We start from the raw sequence: 12,974 nt of genomic DNA, 5'->3' as shown, positions 1-12,974 counted from the left end.
CGAGGAGCAAATTTCTCTCTAAGATATCCATGTAAATGTCTTCTTTAATTTCAAAATTCCAAATATTTGTTCTTCGAGCCCTCTCAGTTAAGAGCGTACTTGAAGTCACACTCCTAAATTATATTTTGTGAGGGGGTCCATCTAAAATTAATATAGGGGATATCTCTTGAGTTTCTTTTTATTTGATTACTTGTACAATTAGTAAACCCTTAGGTACTTGTCAGGTTCTTATGGCCTGGATTGGCCACTGTTAGAAACAGGATGCTGGGCTTGATGGTCCCTTGGTCTGACCTAGTATGGCATGTTCTTATGGTCTCCTCAATTTCTTATTAAGAAAATATGTAGAGATTTGATATATTTGTAAAATATGCTTCGTAAAATTAATGTTAGTAATATTCCTGGTTATGTATCTCTTCTCATGACATGTATTTTCTATGTTTATTGGAAAGTTAATAAAAATAAAATTATAAAAAAAAGAATCATCTCAATATGTAGATTGCTTTTTTTGGGATTATGTGGCAAATGTTCAGGGTATATGTGTGATTTTTCTCATTTTATAACAATGTTGGAATCCATTGCATATTAAATACAGGATTATTATCTGGCTACAATGAACATTCATTCTCTTTATACCTTTATTCCTCAAGATGCAGCATTAAGAGTTATGACAGACACCTTGAACATCTGTGTACATCCCCAAGCTGTGCTAACTGAGTTTATCATGCAATTGGCAGGTATAGAATTAAAAAAGAATATTTTTATTTTTTTAGGGTCATATTATCAGCAAGTCTCTGGGACAGCAAGGAGAACGAGCATGTCCTCATCGTTAGCCTATTTGTTCATGACAGTTTTGAAGAATATTGGGTCTATAAGTCACCTTTTTTAGAATATATATATTTTTGAAAGAGATTTATAGATGATGTATTTATGGTCTGGTCAGCTAATTAAAAAGTTCTGTTAAGATTTTGCTAATGGATAAACACTTATGATGAGAACATTCAATTTGATATGCACTTTGATTTACAGAACATCTTGTTTTTAGATGTAAGGATTTATAAGAACTCTGGAAGATGTAGAAAGTAAAGTATTCCGTAAGGTCACAGATGGGAATACTTTTCTCATTACAAGAGCACACATCAGAATACTGGCCTCTCACTGTTTTACCAGAGAGATTCAACGCCGCTCCCCAACGCCGATCCACTCACTTCCTCTTCATTCCAACAGTGTCATTCCTCGACACTGTTGGAATGAAGAGGAAGTAAGTGGATCGGCGTTCGGATGCATTGTGTAAGCATGTGTAGTGAGGTCCGGATAAGTGTCTGGTAAAACAGTGAGAGGCCAGTATTCAGATGTGTAATTCTTGAATTTTTGAACAGAAAAATTGAGACCCTTGTTGGGTGTTTTGGTCGGCTGGTTGGATTATGAATCGAATGGCTAATAAAAGTAAATTGGAAATGTTCGGTTGCATTGTATAAGTGTGTGTAATGAGGTCCGGATAAGTGGTGCCCATAATTAGAGGAGGCAAGATATGATACCCGTTTCATCAAGAGTGATGTATGATTGAAACTGTGAAATGCAGTAAGAGTCCCCTGAGGAAGCTCGATTAGGGGTGAAACGAGGTGCCTTGTTGGGGCGATTGGTATTAAAACATCTGTTGAGAAAGATTGGGGTGATCGGTACAACAAACTGTGATTGTAAAGAATTGAAAATTAGTTGTTCAATAACTGTCATAAATAATTACAATATACCATCAGATGACGATATAAAGGGTACAAGGTCATTTTTATGGGGGATATAGTTTTAAAGTGAATGAATGGTGAATGGGTGTGATTGTGTGATATTAGGGGGTTAGGGTAGGGGCAAATGTTGACCATTATTTAGGACCTGTCTGGTCTGGGCATATTTAAAATTGTGATTAAACATTTAATTTATTAGAATATAGATATTGTGACAATATACATGTATGTTGAGGGGTATATGTATTGATGTATATGTATTGTTGAATATGGTGTTATTAGAAATGATGTGTTGAATGTAATGTAAACGATGTATCTAATTGTTTCATTAAATGTGATATAACACATATTTATGTGAGATGCAATAATAAAGAACATGAATATTTTTGAAAGGTCATATTGAAGATTAACTTAAGTTGACATTGAATATTTATTTATTTATTTATTTATTTAACATTTTTATATACCGGCATTCGTAGGACACATCATGTCGGTTCACAATTAACTGAGAAAGGAAATTACATTGAACAAGGGGGGGTTTAACTGGGAGAATTGGATAATAATTGGATAAAAGGAACAAGGTAAAAAGCGAAGAACGAGAGAAAAGAGAAAGCAAGCATGGATAACTTAATTGGAAAGATATGGGTTTAAAATTACATATTACATATGTGAACTTATTTACAACGTTGGGGGGGGGGGTGAGGGGAGAGGGAAAGGGGGGGAGAAAATATGCGAGAGGGGAGGTAAAGGTAAAGGAGAGATTGATATGGTAAAGAAGGCGGGGGGGGGGGAGGCTGAAGAGGCTAAGAGGCGGGGGGGGGGGGGGGGGAGGGGAGGGGGTGGGGGGGAGCATGGGGTGTGCTGGAAGGGTTACCAGGGTGGGAAAGGTGGGAAGGGCTGTATGGAGAATGCAGGTTCCTGTATGCGTGGGAGGCCTAGGGTTGAGAGGAGTTGGGGTAGGCCTGTTTAAACAGCCATGTTTTTATTCCTTTTTTGAAGTGGCTCAGGGATGGTTCTAGTCGGAGTTTGGCCGGGAGGGAGTTCCAGAGGGAGGGGCCTGCGATAGAGAAGGCTCTTTCCCTGGTGGCGGTGAGGTGCCCAATTTTGAGTGAGGGGGTTTGGAGGGTGCCGGCGAGGGCGTTTCTGGTGGGGCGGTTCGATTGTCGGAATTGAGGCATATCTTCAAGCCAGGGGGAGCTGTTTTTGTATAGAGTGTTATGTAGGATGGTAAGTGTTTTGTATTGGGAACGGAATGCAATGGGGAGCCAGTGGAGATTTTGTAGTATGGGAGTGATATGATCGGATTTTCTTGTGTTTGTTAGGATACGTGCCATGGGCTTTGGGCTTCTTCAACTGGGGCCACCAGTAGAACTCAGAAAGTAATTACTGGGTTCTAGCTACCCCTGGGTGACCTGCGGTCAAGGAGTCATGGGCCCAAGATAGTACCTTCTTCCAGAGGCAAACTGGTACTACCGTCTTCCCCATAGGAACCACGTTGGATGCCGCGAGGAGCACCTTGGCCGGGTCGAGTATGTATTCTGGCAGATTAGGGGTGTCCTCCGTCTCTGCCATCTGGGAAAGGGCGTCCGCCCGGATGTTTTTGGCTACTGGCCTGTAGCGGAGGAGGAAGTTGAAGCAGTTAAAAAAGAGGGACCACCGAGCCTATTGGCGGTTGAGACACTGGGCGCCATTCCTCGAAGGCCATTTTAATGGCCAGAAGTTCCTTGTCTCCAATGCCATAATTTTTTTCTGCAGGTGAGAATTTCCGGGAAAAGTAGGAACACGGCAGGGATCTGCCGTTGCTGGCTATTTGACTCAGGATGGTTCCGACCGCCATGTCGGAGGCGTCAACTTCCACAATGAACTGACGTTGGGGGTCTGGGTGATGGAGACATGTGTCCTGAAGGAAGGCTGTCTTCAGCTCTTGGAATGCTCATAGCGCCGCTGCAGGCCAGTTTCTAACATTGGCCCCCTTCTTGGTGAGGGCTGTAAGCAGGGCCACCGTCCTGGAGTAGTGGGGTAGAAATTGTTGGTAGAAATTGTCAAGCCAAGGAAGCGTTGGAGCACCTTGACCCCCACAGGTTGAGGCCAATTCTTGATGGCTGTCACTTTCTCAGAGTCCATATGGAAACCTGTGGAGGACATAATATACCCGAGAAAGGGTAAGGACTCTTGCTCCATTTTGGCAAAGAGCCGGTTATCCTGAAGCTTCTGCAGTACCCTGCGGACATCTCTGCAGTGCGTGTCCAGGTCCTTAGAGTATATCAGCATGCCATCCAGGTAGACTATGATGGACATATGTAACATGTCCCTTAGTACCTCGTTCATGAGGTTTTGGAAAACCGCAGGAGTGTTGCAGAGGCCGAAGGGCATGACCAGGTATTCGTAGTGGCCATCCCTCCTGATGAACGTGGTCCTCCACTTGTCACCTGGCCGAATTCTCACCAGGTTGTATGCCCCACGGAGGTCCAACTTCATGAACACCTTGGCTCCTTGTAGTCGATCCAGTAGCTCCGGAATCAATGGTAGCGGGTATCAGTCGCGTCATGTAATATTGTTCAGACCGCAATAATCTATACAGGGTCAGAGAGACCCATCCTTCTTTGTTACAAAGAAGAACCTGGCTCCGGCCGGGTAGTTGGACGGCCTAATGAACCCTCGGTCCAGGTTCTCCTGGATATATGTGGACTTGGCTCGCGTCTCTGGGAGTGACAACGGGTACACCCGTCCTCGTGGCAGCGTAGTATCCGGGATCAAGTTGATAGCACAGTCAAAAGGTCGGTGCTCCAGAAGGAGCTCAGCCTTCTCCTTCAAGAAGACATCTATGTAGTCCTGATAATGGATCGGCAGCGCTAAAGGGGCGGTCAGGAGAGGTGTCTAAGGTCGAGGAACCGCGGTCAAACAGGTGTCAAAGCACAACAAACCCAGGACGCAACCTGGAGAGTATCCCAATGGATTACCGGGGAGTGCTTCCACAGACAGGGTAGCCCCAAAATGACCGGGTGCATGGACGTTTCCAAGATGATGAATGAGGTTTCTTATATATGCAGGAGACCCGTGTGTAGCATGAGGGGCTTGGTACAAGTAGAGATAGTCCCTGGAAGAATGGTCCCATGAATGGAAGACACACGGACAGGAGGTCTTTGGGGTTGGACCCCAATCTGAAGTTGTTGGACTAAATCCCTGAGGATAAAATTCCCCACCGGCTCCGGAGTCAATCAAGAACCAGTATATCAAAGTTCCCTTTGGGAAGGAGTATGGTCAATGGAACAGTACACGGGGAGGCAGAAGTGGTGTTACCTAGGGTTAGGTCCCTGACTATCCCTAGGTCCGGGCGTTTCCCAGACGCTCGCCATACTGGGCCAGGAAGTGTCTCTTGCCCCACAATACAGGCACAGGCTGTGGGCACGACGTCTTCTACTTTCCTCTTGAGAAATTGGGCCTTGGCCCAACTGCATAGGTTCTGCATCTTGATTTCCCGGAGAGGCAGAAGGGGAGTGCACTGGTCAGGAAGATGTGGTTCCAGAGCTCCCGGGTCTCTGAGCGGAACTCCTCTCCCGGAACCGGCATTGGATACAGCGGTCCACGCGACCCGCCAAATCGATGAGACCATTCAAGTCGTCTGGGAGATCCCTGGCCGCCAGCTCATCTTGAAGTCTTGAAGAGAAGCCCTCCAGAAATATGAGGTGCAGGCTGTCATTCCCCCAGTTTAAGACTAATAGGAGAAATTTAAGACTAATCGGAGAAAATTCTTTTTCACTCAATGCACAATAAAGCTCTGGAATTTGTTGCCAGAGAAGGTAGTTAGTGCAGTTAGTGTAGCTGGGTTAAAAAAAGGTTTGGATAAGTTCTTGGAGGAGAAGTCCATTAACGGCTATTAATCAAGTATACTTAGGGAATAGCCACTGCTATTAATTGCATCAGTAGCATGGGTTCTTCTTAGTGTTTGGGTAATTGCCAGGTTCTTGTGGCCTGGTTTTTGGCCTCTGTTGGAAACAGGATGCTGGGCTTGATGGACCCTTGGTCTGACCCAGCATGGCAATTTCTTATGTTCTTATGTTCAACTCGGCAGCAATTGTCTGAAATTCTACAGCATACTTGGAAAGAGGCCGGTTACCCTGGCATAGCTGAAGTAAATCTGAGGCAGCCATAGGCCCGCGGGAAAGCTCATCAAAGATCCATCAGAAGGTGGTGACAAATTGCACCAGGTTAGCTAGGTGGGAGTCCTGATGCTCCCATAGTGAAGAGGCCCATGCTTGGGGTTTCCCATCCAACAGTGAAATAATGTAGTTAGTCTTGATCTGATCCGTGGGAAACTGGGCTGGCAGTAGATTGAACCAAATGAAACATTGATTAAGGAATCCACGGCATAATTTTGCATCCCCAGAGTACCGTGAGGGTGTTGGCAATTGTATGGGCATGGTCGGTCCGACATCAGCCACAGCTACAGGTGCCAGGGAACAGGGTGCAGTGGCTCCATCAATCCAGTCAGCTAATCTCTGCATGGTCATCATCAGGGAGTCAATGCAGATTTGTTGTTGTTGCAACCTCTGTGCAATACCTGGAATGGCTTTCAAGCCCGTTACATCCGCCGGATCCATTGCCTTGCAAACTGTTAGGAATGTGGACCCTTGGGCTGGCTGAGACAGATGGTGTTGCACTGTGGGGAGCCCACAGTGGACGTTGCAGCCAGGAGGTGGTGCTGAAGAGGTTGTCCTGAGAAGGCTTCACCACTGGAAGCACGAGGTCCCCCCAGGAGTAGCCCGTTGGGATCTGGGCCTCTTGGACTTAGGTGCGATCCTCTGCAACCGAGGACCAGAAGAGAAGCCAGAAGAGGTGGTCCAGTGAAGTGGCAGAGCCCAGGAGGTCTGAAGAGACTTCACCTTTGGAAGCTGTGGTCCCCTCGGGAGGAGCACGTGAGGGCCCAAGCCACTGGAACTTAGGCGAAACCTCCAAGCAAGTAATGAGCAGGATACCTGAGGAAAAGGAGAGGGCTGAAGCCGGAGTCCAGGAATGAGCCAAGGTCGGAAGCCAGGAGTCAGATGCCAAAGACAAAGCCAGGGACGGAAGCTGAAGCTGGAGTCAGTTGACGAAGCAGGGTTGGAAGCCAGAAGTCAGAAGCCAAGGACAAAACCAGGGACGGAAGCTGAAACCAGAGTCAGTGGACGAAGCAGGGTCAGAAGCCAGAAGTCTGAAGCTGAAGACGATCAGGGATCCAGATGCAGCAACTAGAAACTCTAATTGAGTGAACCTCGTTGCAAGATGAGGTTTAAGCCAAGCTGCAGGGTTTAAATACCCTGCAGCGTCTGACATCATCCGAGGGCTGTCTTCTCTCTTCCCGCTCTGGCCCCTTTAAAGGTTCGAGCCCCCGCGCGTGTGCGTGCCTAGGGGGTGGAGCCAAGCACGTCGGGTCGGCGGCATCTCCCTCGCGAAGGGAGAGCCGCGGCAGGAGCCAGGTTGGGCCTAAATGGCTGAAGGAGGCTTCCAGCGGCCCAGGCTGGCCCGGGACCATAACAACCATATATCCCCATTATAAAAAGTGCCCCTCTCCTCCACAGTTCCCCTCTTAAAGTTTGAATTATTAAGTCCTGCCCACACCCAATCTTTTTAAACACAGCCTTCCATGTTCCTGAGATCTAATGTAGCTGGGTTTAAAAAAGAATTGGACAAGTTCTTGGAGGAGATGTCCATTACCTGCTATTAATTAAGTTGACTTAGAAAATAGCCACTGCTATTGCTAGCATCAGAAGCATAGGGTAGACTTAGTTTTTGGGTACTTGCCAGGTTCTTATGGCCTGGATTGGCCACTGTTGGAAACAGGATGCAGGGCTTGATGGACCCTTGGTCTGACCCAGTATGGCACGTTCTTATTTTAGTTAACCAGTGTGGCTTAAGGTGGACCATCCAATAGAAAGTAGAGATGAGCGATATACACTAGTTGTATATAGCGCTAAAGAGTCCATGGATCCTTGTGGTGAATTAATTAAAAAAAAAAAAATGAAGCCTTGGATCAAGCAGTTTCACCTTTTATTCATAAATTCTTAAACAGAGGTTTTGGTCCCCCATAAAGCAGAGATGTATAATCCAGGATCCACAATTTATCACAAAAGGAAACATAAAGAAGACACCAACCAGCAGATATTACTGCTTACATGTGCAAAGAATAATGTACAGTAAAGCATATAAATGAGGCAACAACATATGTTAAGAAACACGTGTATAAAAAAATATAAACGTGTAACACTTGTAAACTTGAATAAAAACATGTAAATTTGAAATTGTCAAACATTTGTATCGAGAGGGAGGAAGGAGGAAAGGGAGGAGGGGAAAAGGGGAGAAGGAAGGAGGGGAGGAAGGGGAAAAAAGGATATTTAACTCTGCATGTAACAAAAATAGGAACGTATAATCAATTAATTCGGTGCGAGGGGAAGGGAAGCAATATGTAATTACATCAACTCTGACAAAGAAGGTACAGAAAAATTGATACTTAAAAACGTCATATAAAGAGAATGCAAACAGCGGGGGAAGGTACTGAATCACTGAAGAGAAGAAATATTTTTACAGGGACGGGAATAGGGGGCAGGGGGTATAAAGGGGGGGGGGGAGAAAAGGGAGCAAACATACTAGACAAGGCAAGTCATGAGGGATACCTGCTGTGTCAAAGGTGCTTAACTCGCAAGTCTATGATCATATCCAGGTATTCTAAAAGAAAAGCACACAGGCAGGGTAAACTAAGGGGAAAAAGGAGACCAAGTAAAAACCATATAAAATGTAATGGAGAAGCAATACCTATCAGAGGAAAATGCCAGAGTTGAGAAAAGGACGCCTCGCGGAGGCTTGTCCATAGGGTAAAAACAAAAACTTATTTTACATAACTTGTAAATCTCTTGTAAATACTCATACATTTTTGCCTTCATACCCAGTTATCAATCTCTACAACTTGTTTCCTGTTGATACATTTTGATAGGTGTTCTCTGGGAAGCTCCTTGCTATCTTTAGTTAAATGTAAACAGAGATGATGTTCCCAACATATTTCGGTATATAAAAATGCTTAAATAAATAAAAAAAATAAAAAAGAGAAAAGAGAGAAACCCATTTTTGTAAAGGGGAAGGTGTGAATATGTAAAAGGTAAAAAATAGAAAAGAAAAAAAAAAGGGAAGAAAATAGAAGGTTGAAAATGGGAAGGTTCCGCAAGATGGTATCCGGATGTATGGAATCATCCCTTTCAGGTCTAACGAAATAGTGCTCACACAAGTTCCCAAACAGTTTCTAAGTTTAAATGGCTTACTGACCAAAAATATTCATAGAAAGAAACTCCAAAATTTGGAAGCAGCTGTGAAAAAAAAAAAAGGCAGAGAATATTTATTATATATAGAACGGAACCACCAGGAGGAAGGCAGGGGAATGAAAGAAAAGTTGCCTGAAATGGTGGAATGAGGGCGTCTCCGCAGGGCCGTCCCAGCATCGGCATGCCTGCATTTAAATAAGGGGCGGGGAATGTCAGCCCATGCAAGATTCGGGAGCTCAGGACTGTAATGTATTGATAAAAAAAATGACCAGAGTAAGGACTATTGACTGCCAGAAATCAGGATAGTAATGAAAAACGAAAAGATAAAGATATAAGGAAGACAAGAAAAGGAAAAAGAGAATGTATGAATAAAAGGTGAAAATGCTTGATCCAAGGCTTCCTTTTCTTGATTAATTCACCTCAAAGATCCGTGAACTCTTTAGTGCTAGATCACCTCCATGACATTTTGCATGTTCAGCATTAAGCCTTTCACATATTAATCAGCTACTTTGCATGCATTTGCATGTAACACAATGTATTAATTTTGCATGTATTGTACTTGATTTGTTTCTGTCCAATATCACACACTAATTTCCAGTATCCCATGATAATGTGTTATCACAGCTTAGTAACTAGACCCCAGAGTTATTTGGATTGAAAAGCGATCCTTTTAGCCCTTTATCTATAACTCCTTTTCACCCAGACAGCATGCCCAAGTGGCTCTGGAAAACTCCTCCCAGTTTGAGGGCGTGAAGTGCATCTTCAGTATTTGCATTTAGGTTCGTAGAGGCCACCATAATCCTGGCAGCCATCGTTCCTTCCTTTCTGGGCAGGATTGCAACACCTCAATGGTGCCCTCAGGCCTGGGTTCAACTGATCTGAATCCAGATCTCCCACACTGCAGCACACAGTGCTGTGGCCTGAACCACCGAGCTGGCCCTCGCCCATCTTGTGATGGTCAGGCAGCCATCTCTATGCGCTAAGTAGGACAATATTGGTCATATGAGCTCTTCAGGTTACCCAGATCTCTGAGTATTGCATGAAGTCAGGAGAGGAGTAAATCTCACAGGGGCCTGAACTAAATATTCCCTTAGCTGACCCAAATGTCTTTTTATGTCACATGAGAAAATGCTGTGCGCAGAATGACAAGGCATTCAGTCATTTCTGGGTGGTCAGGGAGCTTGGTGTTTTGAAAAATGAATGAGATGTTAAATGGCAGATGACAGGGACCGCATGGTAAATGTTTTGCTCATGTAGAGAGCGTTCCTTCACTGGAAAGGTTTTTTTTTTTTTTTTTTTAAATCCATCAGCCTTTAAGGATTTCAGGCTTATGGTAAAGTGGTGATTTATTGGAGAGGATTTACAGTATCTTAAAACAGTACAGGACAATTACATGGCATAGACTAGATTCTCCTGAGGATGACCTGGACGTAAATCACTTCCTTTTCAGCCTTCCCTCTCCTCTATTTCTTTTCCTTGTCTGAACCTGTGCACAGAAGAAAGTCTGAACTGAACGTAACTGTTGCTCCAAATAAGATGAGATACTTCAGTTTTGGTATTGTTTTACTTTAAATTCAGTTTCTTTCCATGTTATAAATGCACATGGGATTGAACAAAAGACAAGTAATGTAAGGCGCATCTAGTCTAATCTTACATGTACTACGGCTTAATTCTTACCTCCCCATTACTAGAGATGTGTAGACTTCTTTAAATGGTTCATAAAAGTTCTTTTTCCCTGAGAAAAATTACAAAGACTCATCAAATCGGTTGAACAAATCTCTTAAAAAAAAACCCAAACATTTTTTTGAATGGCAGTTTCCTCCTTCTCTGTGCTTCCAGCTTAATGAGAACTGGTCTCTACTGGGCTGTGGTACCATTCATAATTACCCTTTGTATTACCCCATGCCCCCCAGTCCACCTACTTAAAATGGCCTACTCCCTTCAGATGCACCTCTGGACCTTGTTCAGCTAGTAGATGTCACTGCTGGGCAATGACTGAGACACCCCCCTCCCATAGGCACCAGCTCTGTGGGTGCTTGAGCAATATTGTCTCCTGCACCCCCTGGGAATCAGAAGCTGACACAGGACTACAAGGGAAACAGGAAGAAAGTGCTTCTCTCTCCCTGCTTCTCTCTCCCACCTTCTCCTGCAGCCTATTGGCTGGCAGTGGAGCATCTGATCAATAAGAGATGAAAGATAATCAGCAGTGTAGGACTGACTGGATTTCTGAGGTATAATGGAGGGCTGCTAATAGAGGGTCGGGAAATGAAAAGACTGACAGAGGAGCTATGATGATGGGGTTAGGCTGAAGAGGTTAGGGCTTTTCAGCTTGGAGAAAAGATGGCTGAGGGGGGGGGGGGATATGATAGAGGTGTTTAAAATCATGAAATATCAAAAATGGATAGATGTGAATCCGTTATTTACTCTTTCAGATAATAGAAGGACTAGGGGGTACTCCATGAAGTTAACAAGTAGCACATTTAAGACTAATTGGAGAAAATTATTTTTCACTCAACGCACAATTTAGCTCTGGAATTTGTTGCCAGAGGATGTGGTTAGTGCAGTTAGTGTAGCTGGGTTTAAAAAAGGTTTGGATAAGTTCTTGGAGGAGAGGTCTGTTGACAGCTATTAATCAAGATCATGGGATCTACTTAATGTTTGGGTGCTTGTCAGGTTCTTATGGCCTGGATTGTCCTCTGTTGGAAACGGGATGCTGGGCTTGATGGACCCTTGGTCTGACCCAGCATGACAATTTCTTATGTTCTTATGGCACAGAAGACAGGGACACTAATCAGAGAGATGGATAGGAACAGGGGAGAGAGGAGGTGGGAGAGAGGAGTAAAACAAGATGGAAATATTAGGGATAAGTGTCAGGAGAGAGGTGAGAGGAGCTGTTAAACTGTTACTTACAGGTAGAGATAAACTTTAGTTCTATTCTGTAATAATCTCCCTTTGTAGTTCTATTCCAGAAGCTTCGGGTCCTTCCGTCTCCTGAGAGCCAGAGTCAGCAGAGATGCTCCCTGCTTGCTACCCTCCTGTGAAATGCCACTGAGCCCAGGCAACTCTGCCTTTTATAAGCCTCCTGCTGTCATCCTGACATCATAAGAGGGTGGAAGAGACAACCTGAGGCTGATGTAGAGAGGGGAGGGGAGGTGGCAGAGGAGGATGGACTGAGTTCATTTTAGTAGCAATTCATCAAAATAATGAACTGAATAATCTCTAGTTCCCTGATCCTCTCTGTACAGTGGCTTTCTTTATACTCTCTCTGTTTGAACTCTTCCTCTCTTGTAATTCCATGTTTGCATAGCCCAGTCTCCCTACTCCCATCACAAAGCAGTGATGGAGTCACTAATTACAAAGCAGAAAGCTTATGTTAGCAGTACAGGAACTTTCTTATTACTACTGTGACAGTAAGACATTAAACAAAGAGAGGGAAGTTTTAGATAACTATTCTTTTAAAATTGAAAACCTGCTGCTACTATTTTATTATATTCCACTCTTCAAAGTGGATTTTATTCAGATACTGTGGGTATTTCCCTATCCGCAGAAGAGCCTACAATCTAAAGGGTCATTCATCAAAATGTGTTATGGTGGGCCCTAACGCCTGCGATATTTATCGCAACACGAATGCAAAGCATTGGAATTTATTCAAAGGGGAGGGATTGGGTAGGATCTATGAACATGAGGGGCATTATTGCGTTGTGTCATAGTGTGCACATTTTTAATACTGGAAGTAACTATACTTTTTTTTCCTGGTGTTAAGCTGTGCGATATGCTTGAAACGGAATTTGTGATGTTTATTGTGAATTCTGTTTTGGTCATTTTTGGGTGAGGAGGGGTGGGGTTGGGTCGGGTGGAGTGGTGCACATAATAGTCAACTATTTATACTACTAAAGGAGGGCAAGCTAGTAACTCGAGGTGAGGTTTTGCTGGTGGTCTAGGGTTTTGG

The 12,974-nt window shown here is 44.1% G+C and overlaps 1 long non-coding RNA gene across 1 annotated transcript in view; it reads right to left on the bottom strand.

The window, feature by feature from the left end:
- Window positions 1-12,050, bottom strand: part of LOC115100419 — a 54,936-nt gene extending 42,886 nt beyond the window's left edge. The window contains exon 1 of the long non-coding RNA XR_003859054.1: window positions 11,936-12,050. This is a non-coding gene — a long non-coding RNA (uncharacterized LOC115100419). The remainder of the gene's footprint in view (window positions 1-11,935) is intronic.
- Window positions 12,051-12,974: the final 924 nt, after the last annotated feature.

This window comes from Rhinatrema bivittatum, chromosome 10, assembly GCF_901001135.1.
Source record: "Rhinatrema bivittatum chromosome 10, aRhiBiv1.1, whole genome shotgun sequence".
Lineage (NCBI taxonomy): Eukaryota > Metazoa > Chordata > Amphibia > Gymnophiona > Rhinatrematidae > Rhinatrema > Rhinatrema bivittatum.
This window is presented reverse-complemented; position numbering and strand designations above follow the sequence as displayed.